Source organism: Stigmatopora nigra, chromosome 3 (genome assembly GCF_051989575.1).
Source record: "Stigmatopora nigra isolate UIUO_SnigA chromosome 3, RoL_Snig_1.1, whole genome shotgun sequence".
In the NCBI taxonomy this organism is placed as follows: Eukaryota; Metazoa; Chordata; class Actinopteri; order Syngnathiformes; family Syngnathidae; genus Stigmatopora; species Stigmatopora nigra.
Window position 1 is genome coordinate 19,311,694 of NC_135510.1, and position 20,343 is coordinate 19,332,036.

Sequence of the window (20,343 nt, forward strand, 5' to 3'; positions counted from 1 at the left end):
GGGGTTGCCGTCGCTGAAGCGCGGCGGCGACGACGGCGAGTATCTGGAAGGCAGTGGCTCGTCAGCGTGAAAAGAACATGACCTTTAAGTTGGAATCAGCATGTTGGCGGCGGCGGCGCACAAACGCTGTCTGTCTGTCGGCGAGAAGGTTCACTGGGCCGTCAGGAGTAGAGAAAGTGTCAATGGCGGCCAGTTTTCGACTTTACCACTCTAATGCCACGCGCGAAACAAATGACATCTAGAGACACACAACTTTTAGCATCGACTGATGACCGCTAATGTATAAATAAACATCCACCTACATCTAATGTCGTTGCGTTTGGTACATATACATTGTGTTCTTCCTCTGGCCAAGATGCACCACCCTTCCACTAATTAGTTTTAGCACTGGTAGTAGACATACATACATATATATACACACACGTGTTTATAAAAGATAGATATACAATAAGCCCTCGATTATCGCGGTTAATGTTGATAAGACATGGACACGATAAACGAAAAAGTAGGGTCAACCCAATTAAAAAAGTAAAATAAATAATATAAAAGAATTAAATAAATAAAATATTAATACAATTGATAAAATAAATAAAATAAATACATAAAATGAATAAATAAAATAAGTGAATAAATAAAGTAAAAATTAATAGAACAAATAAATAGAATACATAAATTGAGGAAATAAAATATAAAAATAAATACATAAATAAAAAAGTTTTAAAAAATGTACATATAGTTGTTGTTTTTTTTTTTACTTAAGGGTTAGGGCCCTAGTAGCAAATAGAGGAAAGGGGAGTGGCTTCCACTTGCAAGTTTCAGCATGGATTTTCACATTTTTATGAACTTTAAATATATATTTGTTTGTTTTAAATTATTGCTGAGTTCTTGTAGCAAGTGGAGGAAAGGGGAGTGGCTTCTTCTTGCGAGTTACAGCGCAGATTTTCAAATTCACAGAATAGAAATCTGCCATGTAGTGAAACCGCGAAATGTGAAGCCGCGATATTTGAGGGATTACTCTTAACATACAAATTATTCTTATTCATCTATTATTATTTCACGACTATTTGTTTATCATGACTTTAAATTAATTTGCTGGGTATTTGCAAGCCCACTTCACTCTGCTGCCCAGCTTATTTATTGATTATTTATTTGTCCGTCTGTTGTTATTTGTGCAATCTTGAAATCTAATCATACTTTTAAAATGACACCAAAACGCATTCAATTCAATCATTTCAATGGCATATAAATGCATTGTTGTGAGCAAAAAGCTTCAGTTGCCCTTAAAAGGGTTCAAGAGTCAACTTTGGAATAGCCGCCGCCGCCGCCGTCCCCGAAACGCTCGGTCGGGCGACCGAGCGATCGTTAGCGAGCGGTCGCTAACCTGGCGAAGGAGCGGCGTTGAGGGGGGAGGGGCATCCGGACCAGGGGAGGAAAAAAGCGGCGCAGATGTAATTTGTTTTCAATGGCTCTTTGAAAAGAATAATTGTGGTGACACCCGCCGCTCGATAATATGGATTTGGCTTTTCAGCGCCCGGGAAACCACCAAATACTATAAAAAATGGATGCCGGCTCTGGTGAGCGTCAGTCGTGGACCACGACATCCGGCCGATTAGCCGCCGCGGGCCAGCTGGACCTGTCCGTCAAAAGTGGCGCTTGATGGCTACGAAGAGCCGATTAAAACCAGGAAAAACAAGTGCAGCCAATGGCATTTGGCATAGAGCAAAAGTGTAAAAGAAGCGGCCCGGGGGCCAAATTTGGCCCGCCGCTTCATTTTGTGCAGCCCGGGAAAGTCAATGATGAGTGCGGACTTTCTGTTTTAGGATCAAATTCAAATGAAGAGTAGAGATTTATATTAAATTTCCTGATTTTCTACCTTTTTAATCAATCATTGACATTTTTAATCATTTTTTTGTGCTTTTAGTTCAAAACTCTCTGTGCATCTCTAAAAATATATTACAAAAAATAGAATAAACATTGTTTTAGATCTATAAAAGACTGAATATTCAGGGATTTTAATTTAGTTCTTTTAATGCATTTATTAAAAAAATCTAGATATTAAATCTAAAATGGTCAGCCCCACATAAAACTGAGTGAACATTAAAGCGGCCCGCGAACCAACCCGAGTCTGACAGCCTTGATCTAGAGTCTAGATTCTAGAGTCTAGAATCTAGACTCTAGATACGGGTCTAGACTCTAGGTAAGAGTCTAGAATCTAGTCTAAAATCTAGAGTCTAGAATCTAGAGACTAGAATCTGGAGTGTAGAATCTAGACTCTAGTTGAGAGTCTAGAATCTAGAATCTAGACTCTAGATTAGAGACTAGAATCTAGAGACTAGAATCTAGAGACTAGAATCTAGAGACTAGAATCTAGAGACTAAAATCTAGAGACTAGAATCTAGAGACTAGAATCTAGAGACTAGAATCTAGAGACTAGAATCTAGAGACTAGAATCTAGAGACTAGAATCAAGAGACTAGAATCTAGAGACTAGAATCTAGAGAATCTAGACTCTAAAATTAGTGCCTAGATTCTAGACTCTAAAATCTAGAGTCTAGAATCTGGACTCTGGATAAGAGACTAGAATCTAGACTCCCAAAAAAAACAAAATCATACACCGCACCAAAACATTTCTGAAGTAGCATAGACTATTATTTTCAATATGGCCGTCCTCGGTGTCCTGGCACACTGACCATTGTGCGCACGCGTACGTCCACACTATTGATTTTCATTTAGATAACTTAATGTCGGCAGACAATTGACGGCGGCGGCGGCCGGTTGTACGCTTTGGAGATGTACGAGCTCACCTGGGCGTAATCTGCCGCCATCTCTCTTTTTCCAGCGCTCGCTCTCATTTTTCCAAAATGTAACCAGCCCCGAATAGGCGGCTTATAAATGGAGCGGGGACACCTCATCCATCAATCACCCTCGCCGACCGACCGAGCTCACGCGCACGGTTAAAAGCAGCAACATCCAATTACCTACCGCCAGGTGCAACGCAACAGTCCGCCAGGAGTAACACGGGAGACGGAGAAGGATTTTCCCCATGCCGGGAAATCAAAATTGCTCAGAGACATTTTTTAAAGCGTGTTAATTTAGTGTACCGGTGTCAAAGTGGAGGCCCGGGGGCCAAATATGGCCCGCCGCATCATTTTGTGCGGCCCGGGAAAGTCAATGATGAGTGGCAATTTTCTGTTTTAGGATCAAATTCAAATGTAGAATATAGATGTATATCATATTTTCTGATTTTCCCCCTTTTAAATCAATAATTGTCATTTTTAATCCATTTTTTCTGTTTTTAGTTCAAAAATCATTTTGTGAAATATAAAAATATATTATAATATATAAATTATATTAAAATAAACATTGTTTTACATAGCTTTGTGGGCCGCATTAACATCAATTAGATTTTACCATTTTAGATATAATATTTAGATTTGTTTTTAACATATGGATTAAAAGCCCTAAATAATATAAACAATTTTTTTATAAATTATTTGAGTTTTTTTTCTTAGTAAGAGAAAATCATATTGAATTGATTTTCATTTCAAAAGCAAACGATTTTTTATTATGTTCCATATTAAATTGGAAAACAAAAAATATTTTTATATATTTCTAGATTTTGCAAAATTGTTTTTGACCAAAGAACACAGAAAAAATGATTAAAAATGACAATTATTAATTTAAAAAAGGGAAAACCCAGTAAATTTAATATACTTATCTATACTCTTCATTTGAATTTGACCCTAAAACAGAAAGTCGCCACTCAGTCGACTTTCCTGGCCGTAACAAAATGATGCTGCGGGCCACAATTGGCCCCCCCGGGGCCGCCACTTTGACACATGTGATTTAGCCCAGGCCGACACATTCAAATCAGAGGGTTAGAAACGGCTTTTGGATTGTGTGACGTTCAAGTCTGTGGGAAAAAACGGCGCTGGCATTTCTGTGAGTTCACTTCATAGTCGGGGCAGAAATTTGAACTGAAAACAATCCGCAATTCCCCCTTGCTAGGCTACTGGCTAACTTACACTGTCCACTAAAACACACACACACACACACACACAGAGTGAGTAAACTGCCACCTTAAGTTCCATCAGCTCGGACGGCGCCGTCGCCAGGGGACGTGGGACGGGTCGGAGACGCCGCGGCGGCAGACTGAAGGCGACACTTTGAGGCGTCCACGCGCTGACATGTCCTAAAAGGCCAAAAGTGGACACGTCACAACGCTGGAAAAGAGACAAGATGAATGACGGGGGACGAGACCAGACGCGACGGGACGCCTGAAGGCAACCCGCGATAGTCCGGCGGTTGATTGACGGCTCGGTTACGTTGAGCGTTTATCCACTAGGAGTGGACGCCATCTTGTGTGGTGTCATGTCATGGGATCTTTGTACTTTGGACTTTGTTAGAGTTTCAAAGACAAGTTTTTGATCCAAAATGGCGGCCTGTGTGGGATCAGTGGCTCTTTGCTCTGCAGTTTGGTGTTTTCTTTTCTCAATTTTATCCATATTTACTAACATGTGCCAGGGCAAACTTTTTGTACAGTTGCCAGGTTATTTTTATAGTATTTGCCTTAACACACAGTGTGTCAAAGTGGCGGCCCGCGGGCCAAATGTGGCCCGCCGCTTCATTTTGTGTGGCCCGGGAAAGTAAATGAGTGCCAACTTTCTGTTTTAGGATCAAATTGCGTGAAAGAGTATAGATTTATATTACATTTCTTGATTTTCTCCATTTTAAATCAATCATTGTCATTTTTTTATCATTTTATTCAGTTTTTAGTTCAAAAATCATTTAGTAAAATCTAAAAATATATTTAAAAAAGCTAAAATAAACATTGTTTTAGATCTATAAAAGGAATATTTTTATCAATTTATAAAAATTCTAAATATTTTATCTAAAATGGTTAAATTTCCTAATTTTCCCCCTTTTAAATCAATTATTGTCATTTTTAATCATTTTTTCTGTGTTTTTAGTTCAAAAATAATTTAGGAAAATCTAAATATATATATAAAGAAAAGCTAAAACAAACATTGTTTTAGATCTATAAAAAAAAATATTTTAGGCTTTTAATCCAGTTTTTTTAATCCATTTATTTAAAAAAATCTAAATATTCTATCTAAAATAGTCCGGCCCACATGAAAACAAGTTGACGTTAACGGGATAGGCTCCAGCACCCCCTGTGACCCTTACAAGAATAAACAATTCAGAAAATGAATGAATGACTACTTGCTACATGCAAATAGTTCTAAAGTTTTTCAAAGTAAAGTCCAAAATCTGCCGTTAATGCATTTATGAGGTATCGGATCCAGACTCGGTTTTGAAAGAATACACGAAATCGGGCTCATAAATTTGCCACCTTTCACATTATTGCACGTAACAAAGTCGACACCTTCCCAACGCGAATATGCTTTTAGCGCCGTGGCGTTCCAAATTGCGAGCAGATTTCACAGTTGGCGCCAGAGCGTGTTGGAGAAGAGACGCCAAAAAAATAAAAATAAAAAGCTTGTCGTCGACGACAATCCAGCCATGTTTTCCCGTCCCGGACAATATGACACATTCTTCCTCTCTTTTTAACATTCAAAATGATGGTTATTTTTAGAAGTGGCATTTTTGCAGCCTTGTTTTCTTTGAATCGACCAAATTCAACTTTTATGGATTCAAAACATAACTTTTGAAAGGCCGTCGTTTTGATCAAAACTGTTTCCGTCAAACAAATAACATTGGAAATGGTTTACCTTTTTCATAAATGGATTAAAAGAACTGAATTAAAAGCCCCGAATATTCAGTTTCTTTATAGATAAAAAACAATGTTTATTTGTGCTTTTGTAAAATATATTTTTAGATTTTACAAAAGGATTTTTTAACTAAAAACACAAAAAAACGCATTAAAAATGACAACTATTGATTTAAAAGGGGGAGAATCAGCAAATTTAATATACATCTATATCTATAATTTGAATTTGATCCTAAAACAGAAAGTCGCCACTCATGATTGACTTTCCCGGGCCACACAAAATGATGCGGCGTGCCACATTTGGCCCCCGGGCCACCTCTTTGACACCCATAAAATAAGCCACTTTTCCCAACGCTTCCCATATTTTTGTAAGTTTAATCGATAACTGTAAGGAATGATTATGGCGGTCCAACAAACAAAAACTTTCCCCTTAAATGGAACCACAACAAAATGGTAGAAGAAAACTCACTTGTGGTCCGGCAAGTCAAAAATCTTTTGACCTCCATGAAGCCTTTTCTCTTCCCCCCAGTATCTCTCTCTATCTACCTCTCTTTCCCCTTCCACAAACCATCCTTTTTTCCCTTTCCTTCTCCCCTCGATAGAGCTCGATTGTAATCTGAAATAAATGAAGGGGGCGGAGGGGCCGCGGGGGGTGCATTATCACCTTGGCTGAGCGCAATGGAAGAGTTGCAAAACAACAACAACAACAACAACAAAGAAGAAAAGAAAAAGAAGAAGAAGAAGAAAGGTCCAGCAGGCAAATTCATCTTGTGCTGCTACAATCAATCTCTGGCCAAAAGAAATACACAATAACTAGGCAGGACGAGGCCAAGATTAATGGGCTGGCCACATCTCCACTGACCAGCACCACCTTCTCCTCCTTCCTCCTCTTCCTCACCTCCCTCCTCCCCTTCCCTTCCCTTACAGTCGCACACACACATACACACACATTTGGCTAGGTGTTGTTGATCTATGGCCGCCGCTGACTGCTTTACAAGTGCATTAGGCGCGTTAATGAGAGCGGCCAGTCACTCAACAAAATGGATGCCAGCTCACTCATCATCATTCAAGCACGACGCTTTATTGGCAAAGTGGTGCTACCTCGAGATACAAGCTTCATTCGTTCAAGGACTAAGCTCATATGTCGATTTACTGGTAACTCAAATGAACGTTTCCCATAGAACATGAACTAAAAACAAATTAATTTGTTTTAACCCTAAAAAGAAAAAAAACTGGATATTGTGGGCCACTTTGATTTTTTGATTTCATGTGGGGCGGACTATTTTAGATAGAATATTTAGATTTTTTTTTAAATTAATGGATTAAAAGAACCGGATTAAAAACTTTGAATATTCTGTTTTTTATTGATGTTAATTTGAGTTTTTTAAAATATATTTTTACATTTTACAAAATGATTTTTGAACTAAAAACACAAAAAAATGATTGAAAATGCCAATGATTGATTTAAAAGGGGAAAAAAAATCAGGAAATATAATATACATCGGACCATTTTAGATATAATTTTAAGATTTTTATTTATATAAATGGATTAAAAGAACTGGATTAAAAACCCTGAATATTCAGTTTTTTATAGATATAATACAATGTTTATTTTTTAGCTTTTTTAAATATAATTTTTAGATTTTACAAAATTATTTTTGAACTAAAACGCAGAAAAAATGGATTAAAAAATGACAATTATGGATTTAAAAGGGGAAAATCAGGAATTGCAATATACATCCCTACTCTTCACTTGAATTTGATCCTAAAACAGAAAGTTGGCATTCATTGACTTTCTCGGGCCGCACAAAATGATGTGGCGGGCCTGATTTGGCCCCCGGGCCGCCACTTTGACACCTGTGGACTCTAAGCTATTTGGGTGCGGTGAAGGTGGAAAGCTACTTCCCAAATACAAATGTCCATACAACTGAAAATGGAAAACTGGGCGTGGGGATCAGCCCAAAACGCCCAGACTGGTTTTCACGGCTAGGTATGCGAGGAACCAGGTGTTTTGGTGGCTTTTCACGGGTGTGCCTGGCCGCCCGCCTACGTGGTTTTCAGCGCACGCAGGGGAAGATAATAGGTCGGCGGGGGGATTGCGCCCAGAAAGCCAGCCAGCGCTGGCAAAGATGGATGATCCGGGACGCCGGCCGGCCGGCCGGGGTGCTGACAACCAGTGAATACCTACGGGCCGTCGTTGCGGAAAGGTCAACACATGCGCGCCGTACCGCCGTGGACATGTCAGCACAGTAGAAAGGAAAAAATAAAATAAAAAATGTAAAAAGCAGGTGAGAAATGCCCATCTTCTCGTTTATGTGACTTTGAAACTTTGGATGGACGGACTGTGGGAAAGACGCGGGTGGATTTAAATAAATAACAATTTCCACGAAAGCCAGGTTTGATGACACCCGGAAATTATGATGCGGACACACTCAAAAGTATGTTGAATCTAGCCCTATAGGATTACTCACGACCGTTTACCACTGAAAAAATGCAAAGGCTCCGCCCAGTGCTCGTAGAGGCATTACAAGAGGAAGTTGCGACTGGAAAGACAGTGGCCATGATGTTCTTATGAGCTCGTATATCAATTTTTTTCTCGCATCTAAAGATATTTGCTCCAAATTTTACTCGAATCTCAAGATATTTGCTCCAAATTTTGCTCGTATTTCAAGATATTTGCTAAAAAAAATTACTCGTATCTCTGCTCAATTTTTTTTGTATTTCAAAATATTTGCTTAAAATTTTACTCGCATCTCAAGATATTTGCTCAAAAAATTTAGTCGTATCTCAAAATATTTGCTCGAAATTTTACTTGTATCTCAGGATATTTGCCACAAATTTTACTCGTATCTCAAAATATTTGCTCAAAATCCTACTCGTATCTCAAGATATTTGCTCAAAATTGTACTCGTATCTCAAGACATTGGCTCAAAATTTGACCCGTATCTCAAGATATTCGCTCAAATTTTTTCTCATATCTCAAGCTATTTGCTCAAAATTTTACTCAAATTTTTACAAGTATCTCGTATCTCAAATTGCTTGTATGTCGGGGCACTTGTATATCAAGGTATGACTGTAACTGCATTGCAAAAAAATATATACAACCTACAGAAACAACGACAAATATACCAAAATACGCCAAACTTCAATTAAAAATCAGCGCCCCAAAATGACATAACCATTTGTGCCATTACAATAATAAAAATCGGACTGCTATCAATTAGTCAATTAATGATGATGTATTTGTAAGCCTTTCATAGTGATGAGGTGATGAAATTTGCAAATCACTTCGTTGATCCCATCAAAGCTAAAATTGAAATAAATCATCTTCTAAAAGCCAACCAGCGCCAAACAGGCAACCACATCTGAGAGCAAATTGACAGCGTTGTGATTTCATGTCAGTCACGGCACCAAAAATAAATAAAAAAAAGCCACCGCCAACGACTCTAATGCCACAACACAACTTCATTTAAAAAAGTTGAGACGGAGATCAAGTGGAATTTCAAAGCTCTTCTTGGATTTAAGGAGCTTAAACTTGTGACATGTTACTAACTTGCCACACACACACACACACGCTTGGTGTATGTGTGACTTCAAAAACAAACTAAACGAAAGCAGAATATCACCAAATCGCCGGACGCCATTGACGACGATACATATCAGAAATCAAGGGTGACAAACTCAGGGTTGGTTGGCGGGACGCAATAACGTCAACTACATTTCATGTGGGCCATTTTAGATAGAATATTTACATTTTTTTTAAATAAATGGATCAAAAGAAGTGGATTAAAAGCCCTGAATATTCCGTTTTTTTTATAAATTTAAAACAATGTTTATTTTAACTTTTTTAAAATATATTTTTAGATTTTACAAAAGGATTTTTGAACTAAAAACATCAAAACATGGATAGAAAAAATGACAATTATTGATTGCAAAGGGGGAAAATCAAGAAATATAATATACATCTATACTCTTTATTTTATTATCATCCTAAAACAGAAAGTCGCAACTCATGATTGACTTTCCCGGCCCGCACAAACGGATCCGGCGTGCCACATTTGACCCCCGGGCCGCCACTTTGACACCAGTGTCATAAATGACTTAAATTGATTTAGGTGCATAGCTTTAAATGTAACATCCCAAAAAGTTAACCAACTCAGATTAATGTTACAAGAAATTCACTCAATTTTTCCCCGCTTATTCTGGGATTTTGACGGACTAATCAGCTTTAGGTCAGTTGGGGTAAACAGAAAAAATGAGATTTTTAGTCCACAGCAACTTAAATATGAAAAAATTTAGTTTTTTTGTGATATATTGTAGGTGCGTGTTATAGTCAGGTGGGATTAGATCCAAAATGGCGGCCCATACGGGTACAGTGGCTCTCTTCTCTCCAGTTTGGTGTTTTGTTTTCTGGGTTTTATCGTTATTTATGCAAACATTCTTGACATTTGGCAGGAGTTAATTAATTTTGATTGATTTCTAATTTGAAAATGACGAAAAGTTGCTATATTTACTTTTGTCGATGATTATTTTATGATGTTTTCCACTTTTTTTTAACTCTGGTTGCCGTCGACGACGGCAAAAGTGCGATCTGTTTGGCGCTTGATGATTAGCTCCCGTCCCCCCGCTTGAAATGGATTGGACGCTTATCTCAATGCTCAGAAAGTGAAGCTAACATTCTTACAAATGAGCAACGGGTCGATAAATACATAAATGCATGAATTAGTGTGTTTTAGGCAGCGGGTATTCTGTTGCCGCAGGTAAATGAATGCTAATGGCCGTCTTTGACACGGCAGGAGTCTTGGAACAAGATGGAAACAAACTACTTTTACGTCAATTCTATTGAGCTCGAAGACCCGGCAATCAAATTCAATGAAAAAATTGTAATGGCGTCGGATCTCGGTTCATTTAAGCCTCTTTTTTTCTATTATTAATATTTAGTTCTCCGGTATTTTCAAAGTAAGAGCAATGGAATGACAAGAAATGAAGGAGGAGTTCAAGTTTTGACGGACATAGCAAGTAAATATGAATATGGATCATCATGTTTGGACACCATCACAATGGGAAGGCATTGAAAGTAAGCTAGTGTAAAAGAAGAGAAGTTCAGTGGTGTCAAAGTGGCGGCCCAGGGGCCAAATCTGGTCCGCCGCATGATTTTGTGCGGCCCAAAAAAGTAAGTCATGTGTTGTTTTAGAATAGAATTAAAATGGAGTATAGATGTATATTATATTTCCTGATTTTCACCTTTTTGAATCAAAAGTTGTCATTCTTTAAATTATTTTTTTTAGTTTTTAGTTCAAAAATCATTTTGTAAAATTAAAATAGGATCAAATTCAGTACACATGTATACTCCATTTCCTGATTTCCCCCTTTAAAATCAATGAGTCATTTTTTAATCATTTTTTTAAATTTTTAGTTCAAAAAACATTTTGTAAAATTTAAAAATATGTTTTAAAAAAAGCTAAAATAAACATTATTTTAAACCTATAAAAACTGAATATTCAGGGTTTTTAATCCAGTTCTTTTATTGCAATAATGAAAAAAAAATATATCTAAAATAATAATAATAAATTGACGTAAAAGCGGCCCACAAAACAACCCGAGTTTGACACCCTGTTGGTGGAATAACTTGTTTTTAGGAGTGCTATTTTATTGCCAGCTCACCCACTCCAAATGGTTTAGACATCTATCATCTTCAATGGATCCCAATGAGCCCATTATAATCCACAGAATCCGACTCCCTGTTTAACAAGCCAAATGACTTCATGTCATCCCTAAGATTCATTCCTGAAACCAGAGTTGTAAACCCCTACCACCCCCAAAGGCCCCCCCCCCCCCCCCCCCCCCCTCTCGCCACAACCAACATCGGCGAACCATTCGGCGCCTCCTGGGTTTTTTATCAAGTTTCTCCCCGAGAGAAAGCAATATCCTCCGGGCCGTTTCATCACCACGCCGCGTCCGTCTGTCCGTCCCACCGTCCGGCCAAGGCGGTGGACGCAACCCCCCCCCCCCCCCCCCCCCCAATTGATCAACGCCGCGGGAGAGGCCCGCCCCGGCTCGGCCATTCGTCAAAGTTTTATCTGATTGCGGAGGTATTGGATCTATCAGTCATGGCGTACCAGGCGGGAGATTGACCTCCTCTTTGGGCATTCTTCTAAATTAGAGGCGCCCCCATATTGGAGGGACGGCGGCCATGGAAGGAGGCACCTCGTTTAGAGCGCCCGGGCGGATTGCGCCCGGGCCTCAAACGGCGTTCCCACGTCGGCGCCGGGCGGTTAGATTGCCTTACGGCGCTGACAAAGCACCTGCCAGGTGCTCATCAGGCATCCCATCCATCTGTCCATCAGCCGGCACGTCAAGGGGTAACGTCGGGCCGCCGCCCCGCCGTCGCCCCGCCGCCGCCCCGTAATCAAAGATGGGAAAACATCACACGGCCTGTCGGCCGGCGTTAGCCCCGGAATGCATCGCGCTTTTCAACCCTTCCTTCCCGCGATGGCCGTCCCCGTTTGACCTCCACGCCGACCATCCGTCATCTCGCCGCCGATCAATGTCGGTCGGCCCTCCCGCCTTTTTTTCCCAGGGAAACGCCGGAGAAAGGAGACGCTTTTGGACTGACAGAAAAAAAAAAGTCTAGCGCTGATTCGTTTCTACACACTGGTGTCAAAGTGGTGGCCCGGGGGCCAAATGTGGCCCGCCGCATCATATTGTGCGGCCCGGGAAAGTCAATTGTGAATGGCGACTTTCTGTTTTAGGATCAAATTCAAATGAGTTTAGATGTATAATATATTTCCTAATTTTCCCACGTTTAAATAAAATATTGTATTTTTTTAGTTCAAAAATAATTTTGTAAAATCTGAATATATATAAAAATATTTTCAGTTTTCCACTTTAATATGGATCATAATTAAATGGCAAGAGATTTCCCATTACTAAGAAAAAAAGTTCAAATAAACATTGTTTTAGATCTATTAAAAATGGAATTTCCTGATTTTCCCCTTTTTAAACCAATCATTTTCCTTTTTGAATCCATTTTTTTCTGTTTTTAGTTCAAAAATAATTTTTGTAAAATATAAAAATATACTTTAAAAAAAAGCTTAAATAAACATTGTTTTATATCTATAAAAACTGAATATTCAGGGTATTTTAATCCAGTTATTTTAATCCATTTATAAAAAAAAATCTAAATATTATATCTAAATGATCTAGAATATTTAGAATTTTTTATCAATAAATGGATTAAAACCCCTGAATATTCCGTTTTTTATAGATCTAAAACAATGTTTATTTGAGATTTGTGTGGGTTTTCTCGGGGTACACCGGTTTCCTCCCACATCCCCAAAAACATGCACGCTAGGTTAATTGTATGCTAACTCATCCCGAAATATGAGTTATTGGTTGTTTGTCTTGTGCCCTGCGATTGGCTGGCCCAAAATAAAGTATAGTGCCTTGGAATCCACTATTTTTCAGGCTCCGCCCACCGCCGACATTTGGGCAAGCTTTTAAGCGAAGCCGTCAGCTCGGACGTCTTCTTCCCCCTCTGCCGACGTTTGACGGCCGCCCGTGTTCATTTGTCGGCAACGCTAACAACGCGCATGCTAACCGGATCCGCTAACAAGGCGCCCACCTCGGCGCGCCGAGCGATCCACGCCGCCGACTGTGATGTTTGAAACGTAGCAATGAGCCGCTGTCAGTCACGCACTCCGGCTCGCGGGCCGACAGCTTGGCGGAACGCTTGGCGGAACGCTTGGCGGAACGCTTGGCGGAACGCTTCCTCGGCTCATTCCTTCCGATGACACCCTGCCGATATCCGGCCGGCGCCGGCCGGCTCGCCGACGGGAAAGCGGCGCAGCCGAGCGAGAGAACCGGGGAAATTAAAAAGACGGCCCTTCCCACTTTTTGGGGCTGCGCTTTCGGCTTGTCAAAAGTACGTATTGATACTTGTTTGACGGACTCTAGACCAAGACTCGGGTCACACACAAGGTTTTAGAAGTCGCTTCCATACGGCCAAACTTTTGCCAGGATTAAAAAGAACAATTAAAATTCAAGGGGCTTAATACTAGCTCCTGATTAGGTGTCCGGCATTTTCGTACCTCCCCAACTTTTAAAGGCAGTTTCCGTTGGTTAAGCAAATGAAAGCAATCAACACCTTGAGCAAAAAAATGGCCGCTAATTGTGCTTCTTGTGTATTTTGAATTGAAGCGTTTTCAGTTGACTTTGTGGCCTTCTAATGAGCGGCCCGTCCCAAGCGGGTCCGCCCTGAAAGGGGGGGCTAATTAAGTGGCAATTAAGCAAGTGGCTATGGCAGGAAACTCAACATAACCCACCCGCTGCCGGCCGTTGCGCTCGTTAGTTGGCGAGGGGAGAAGAAAAAAAAAAACCCAAAGGCCAGTCACGACCTCACAATTCCGGATTCTTAAGTTTTCCCCAGCCGGACAAAGAAGAAATACACAATGAAGAGGGGAGGGGGGAGGGAAAAATATCCAAGTTACTCAAGGAAAAAGTCACATTCTTTTTCATTTTCTGAACCACTTATACTCACAAGGAGCGCAGGGGGTGCTTGAGATCAGAATACAGACACAGGAAAAGACCTTTTAGACAAATAAATAAGTTGATAAATATAAAACTAACCAACTAACAGACTACTAACTAGCTAACTACTAACTAAACAACCAACAAAAAAACAAATTAACTAAGTAACCAACTAAATACGCAACCAACTAACCAACTAACTAAATATTCAATCAACTAGCCGACAAGCTAACCAACCAGCTAACCAACTAACTAATCAACTTACTGACCAACAGCTGACTAGTAGCTAGCTAACTACTAACTAACCAACTAACTAACTGACTACCAACTACAATACAAACTAGCCAATAACTAACAAACTACTAACAACCAACTGAATACTAACAAGCTAACTCATAACCAACCAAATAGCTAACCAACAAACAAATTAACCAACCAGCGACTACTAACTAGCTAACTACTAACTAACCTACTGACTGACTAACTAATTAATGAATTAACTAAATAGGGGTGTCGCTGAATATTTACATATTCATGTGGGAGCAAAGCGGCGTACCCGGAAAAAAACTACGCAATCCCGGAGAAAGCCCAGAACCGCAAAGCCGACGAGTTCCTGTTTCCCGTTATTCCATATTTGACTATTAACGTAACTTATAATATTCATACTTCCGACGAGGTCAAACTTTTCCTTTCCAACAATTGAGCTCGGGTAGTTGCGGGGTGCGTGCGCCTCTCGTGACTTTATTGCGGCGGCGGCGGCGGCGAGCGCGCTGACAGGCGGCGGAAGACTGTGTTTGTTTAACGGAATTTCAAGTTGCGATTATTGCCTTCCTCCAATTTAGAGGCGTATCAATATTCCGCTTTGTTTATTAACGTGACAGCCTGCTGGATATTGCATTTTGCCCCTTTATGTTTTCCTTTACAAGACACTATTAAAACATGATCTATCTCCAATCTTTACGGCCTGTCACTACAAATGGGGGGGACGGGGGGGGGGGGGCGTTAATGACCCCGCCTCCACAAACAAGATGGGAAATATGGACGCCAACCGCCCGCTACACAGAAAAAAATGATTTAAAAATGACAATTATTGATTTAAAGGTGGGATATTCAGGAAATTTAATATACATATACATTAATTAACGTCCTTATAACTTCTCCATTGAAGAAATCCACTTTTTCTGCCGTTTGATATTTGTTAAATATAATTTCTAATTAAAAATATGTACTTACCAAACAATATGGCGGCAGGAGTTTCATAAATTGCTTCATAACTTGGATTGAATCTGAAATAAAAGCACATTTTACATTCAATTAGTTAGCATCATTTTTCCAGGATCTTTAAAACAAGCCAAAACCCTTTCAAAATAATATATAGTATATTTATTATGTAGAAAATAGGCATGTGAATGTATTTATAAATGCAAAATAAGACAAAAGATTCTAGATAGTATTCATTAATTGTAGTATATAATGTGAATATAACTCTACTATGGCAATTAAAAAAATAAGAGCAGATTCAGGAAGTTTATTTTGGTGACATTTTGTAACTTGGATTCTCATAACTTGAAGATTTTGTAAGTAGAAACATTTGTGGTGGAGTACACATGGAAAAACATACTAAAAAAGATTAGGGCATTTTAAGGTCATTTCTTTTAGTGTGGAGTTGAAAAAGCCATTCGATGGTGTCGTGGTTTACTGGGCTGACTCGGGAGCAGGTGGCTCGGGTTCGAGTCCTGCCATTGTGAGTGCCAATCAACTCAGTAAATAACTCCTTTTTCCCCTACACATTCATATTTACTCGTAACATACAGTGGCATTTGGTAAATCTATTTATGTTTTAACAAGTTGTTATTAGAAAAATGACTACTATTAGATTACACCGTAGTTGTGGTGTTTATTACACTGATGAGGACACGTTCACACCTTTAATTGGCTTTGGCAACATATGCTTATTTTGTCATTTTTCCATTTATCATCAATTATCATCGTTTATTCACTTTGTTTTGAAAAATGGGAATATTATTATTTTTTCCTTAAAGAAACATAAAAACCACTGAATAAACACAAAAGTACATAAAAATATAGTGAATATAAATTTTAAATTAAACAATGTTTATTTTATGTATTTTTAGATTTTACAAAATGTTTTTTTTTAACTAAAAACTAAAAAAATCCTTGTTCTAAATAAACCGCGGTATTCGAGGGATTACTGTGCTGTCATCATTTCCTGAATTTGTTGTTCAAAAAGTCTTTTGACAAAGTTGGAAAAGAGGGAGTCGTCTTATATTCGGACCAAAAAAATGGATGTAATAGTGGTCGTGTTGAAAGTCCGGGGATATTTTGTCGTTTGGGGGCGATGCTGGCCGCTGTCGAGGATGAAAAGGAGGCGCCAAAGCAGATGAGGAGCGTTGGCGCGTGACACGGCGAATGTCACCAGCGGGCAAATCTCAAGTACACGTGTAATCGCGCGATTAGGATAATTCCCGTCAAGTGTCATCTTAGGTGAGATGATGGCGTCCGTCCGTCCAGAGCCAGAAAATCCTGACACGAGCCAGCGCTTCTTCACGTTTGCTACACGTTTTTCAAAGTCAACGGCGTCGCCGGCTGCCTCTTTGACGAGCGATCCCTTTTGAACCTTGGAAATCTCTTTTGGCTTACAAATCAGCATCAGCACGTTGGCACTTTGTCAACATGACTTCAACTCATTCGGACTTATTGTTATTTTATATAATTTTCTTCCATGTCTAATTCTTCATGTGTAATATTTTCTAATGCTGCATTATCTTTCTTTTTTTCCTTATTATAGTTTTTTTTATATTTTTGTCATTTCTTCCATTTTTTACACTTGATTTTCTTTGATTTGTTTGGTCTTGTTCTTTAAAATGGCCTTATTTATTTATAAATTTTATTTTTTTCCAATCCTGTATTAGCGTTAGCATTTTTATTTCTGTTTAATCATAATTTTATTTTAATTTTGTCATTTCCATTTTTTTTTCACTTGATTTTCAAATGGACTTTGATTTATTTGGTCTAATTCTTCATTTCAAAATGGTCTTATTTATTTGATGTTTATTTCTGTTATGTTTTCTAATCCTACATTATCTTTTATTTTTATTTCAGTTTTTCAATATTATAATTTTCTTATATTTTTATCAGTTTTTTACACTTGATTTTCAAATAATCTTTGATTTATTCCCTCCAATTTTACATTTTTCATCCATTTTCTGAACTCATTATCCTCACAAGGCTCGTGGAGGGTGCTGTAGCCCTACCCCGGCTAGCAGGGCACACCCTGAATCGATCGACAGCCAATCACAGGCCACAAAAAACACAAACAACCAATCACCAGGGCCCATTTAGCCTACAATTAGCCTAGCATGCATGCTTTTGAGATGTGGGAGGTAAGCAGAATACCCGCAGGAATCCCACACAAGGAACATGCAAACTCCATCCACACAGCGATGACCCAACTGGGATTCGAACCCCCAAGCCCAGAACAGCGAGCCCCACACAAAAAACACTTAACCAACGCGCCACCTCAAAAACATGTTCAACTGAACATTTTCATTAAGTTTTGTTTGTGACTGTCATTCCAATTCCTACATCCCTCCATGACTTTTTTTCTTCTTTATTGCCAAGCGTCTTTCAACTCCGTCACCCTGGCGAATGGGATGGGGGGGGGCGCCGTCGTCTTCGAAGACGCGCTCGTCTCGGTGACGTCGACGTTTTCATCGGCGATTCACTTTGAACACTTTGAAAACGTCGCCTTGACTTTTTTGGAGGCGGCGCCCAAAGTGGTTCAAATGAAATAAATAAGAGCAAAAGAGATTTTTTTTTTTGAAAGCGTGTCAATGGAGGACGCCAAATGGCTCGTCACGTACATCCGTTATTCATCGCAAAGCCGCCGCCGGCAAATCTTTCCGCTTTCATCTCGCCAAATTCCGACACGTGTACTTCAAGCGCTCGTCAATAATGAAGGGCTCGCCGTTGATTGGACGCCTGGCCGAGATCGGGATGGGCCCGCAAATTTGCGACAGGACAGAAAAGAGAAAGAAAAACTATGGATTTTATTAACCTGTCTCAAACTGAATATTCAGGGATTTTAATCCAGTTGATTTAATCCATTAATTAAAAAGTATATAAGTATTATATCAAAAATGGTCTGATGTATATTACATTTCCTAATTTTCCCCTTTTAAATGAATATTTAAATATTTTTTAATCATTTTTTTCAGTTTTTAGTTCAAAAATCTTTTTTGTAAAATCTAAAAATATATAAAAATATACATACCGTATTTTCACGACTATAAGGCGCACTTAAAAGTTTTAAATTTTCTCCAAAATAGACAGTGCGCCTTATAGTCCAGTGCGCCTTATATATGGAAAAAAACAAAAAACAAAAAACCACCAGTCGGATATTAAAAAAAAAAAAAAAAACGCCTGAACTGAAACAATACTGTTAAATATTCAGATGCCATCTTTGTTTCCAAAATCTTCCATCATATAGCTCCTCCCCCACTGCAAGATTTTAAACCAAAAAATCCAAAGTATCAACAATGGCTGGCTCTACAGGTGACTGTAAAGTAGTAAGTGCTTCATACCTGGAAGTCAATAGCAATTAGCATATTTTCACCACTACAAGGCGCACTTGAAAGTCTGACATTTTCTCCAAAATAGACAGTGCGCCTTATAATACAGTGCGCCTTATATATGGAAAAAAATGTCATTCATTGAGGATGCGCCTTATAGTCGTGAAAATACAGTATATTTGATCCAGTTCTTTTAATCCATTTATAAATAAAAAAAATCTAAATATAGTCTAAAATGGTCCAGCCCACATGAAATTAAGTTAACGTTAATGCAGCCCGTGAACCAACCTAATTCTGACACCCTCAGAGTAGAAGTAGCCAACGAATGCTAAACTAGAAGTACGTTAGCATGTGAAGCGGTCCTGGTACCTCGTTGGTCCCACGTCAAAAGGCTGGCGTCGCGGCGCGGTGGCATCACCTCGCGGCGCGCCGGCGCGACATGGCAGGCGGCCGGGCTAATCCCGGCGCGTGAGGGACGGGGCCCGGCCCCCGACGTCAACGGGCCGCCGACGGGGGCGCATTGAGCCGGCCCGCTTAGTGTCAGTCGTCGGGTGTCACTCAGCGGCCTTAATCGCCGCGGCGACTGACGCCCGGGCCTTCGCCTTTGACGGCGGGGGTCTTAACCGGCGGAGACGAGGGTTCTCATCCAGCTTAGCGCCCAGATGATGCCCGCGATTCCGTTACCGCGTAAATACGGCGAGCAATCCAAGTCTAGGGAGGTGGGGGGAGTTAGTTTGTCCAAGTGGCGTAGGTGAGGGTGAAGGATCATCTTCAGTGTCTCACGTAAGGTCACCCTAAGCTTTTAATTTATTTATTTATTTTATGATTCAATTAAGTGCTAAGTTTATGTTTCAAAAGTTTTAAAGTTTGTGTTGAGAGCTGCAGGAAGCCGTCAAAAACATTTGGGGAAAAAAAGTTTCTTTAGAAGAACTGTTTATAAAATCGGACCTCTAAATACAAATGTCTCTACTTACAAATTCCTCTACTTACAAATATTACTACTGAAACAATGCCTCTTCTTACAAATATTACTACTAAAAAATGCCTCTACTTACAAATAGCGCTACTTAAAAATGCCTACTTACAAATTCCTCTACTTACAAATATTGCTATTTAAAAATGCTACTACTTACAAATCCCTCTAATAAAGAAAATGCCTCTACTAACAAATTCCTCTACTTACAAATCCTTCTACTAAAAATGTCTCTACTTAGAAATGCCTCAACTTACAAATATCTCTATTTACAAATATCGCTACGTACAAATATCGCCACGTACAAATGCATCTACTTCCAAATACCTCTACTTCCAAATACCTCTACTTCCGAATACCACTACTTCCAAATACCTCGCCTTCCAAATACCTCGACTTCCAAATACGTTTACTTACAAATACCTGTACTTACAAAATACCTCTACTTGCAAATGCCTCTAGGTACAAAATTTTCCAATTACAAAAGCTTTTGACGAGTGTCTCAAGATACAAAAACAA

At 39.3% G+C, this 20,343-nt stretch overlaps 1 protein-coding gene across 1 annotated transcript in view; it reads right to left on the reverse strand.

Annotated features, from left to right (window-relative positions):
* znf507 (zinc finger protein 507) overlaps window positions 1-20,343 on the reverse strand; it is an 83,409-nt gene that overhangs the window by 40,723 nt on the left and 22,343 nt on the right. The window contains exons 2-3 of the mRNA XM_077713931.1: window positions 15,493-15,545; window positions 4,079-4,191 (exon numbers count right to left, since the gene is read on the reverse strand). The gene's annotated coding sequence lies outside the window, so the exon portion shown is untranslated. The remainder of the gene's footprint in view (window positions 1-4,078; window positions 4,192-15,492; window positions 15,546-20,343) is intronic.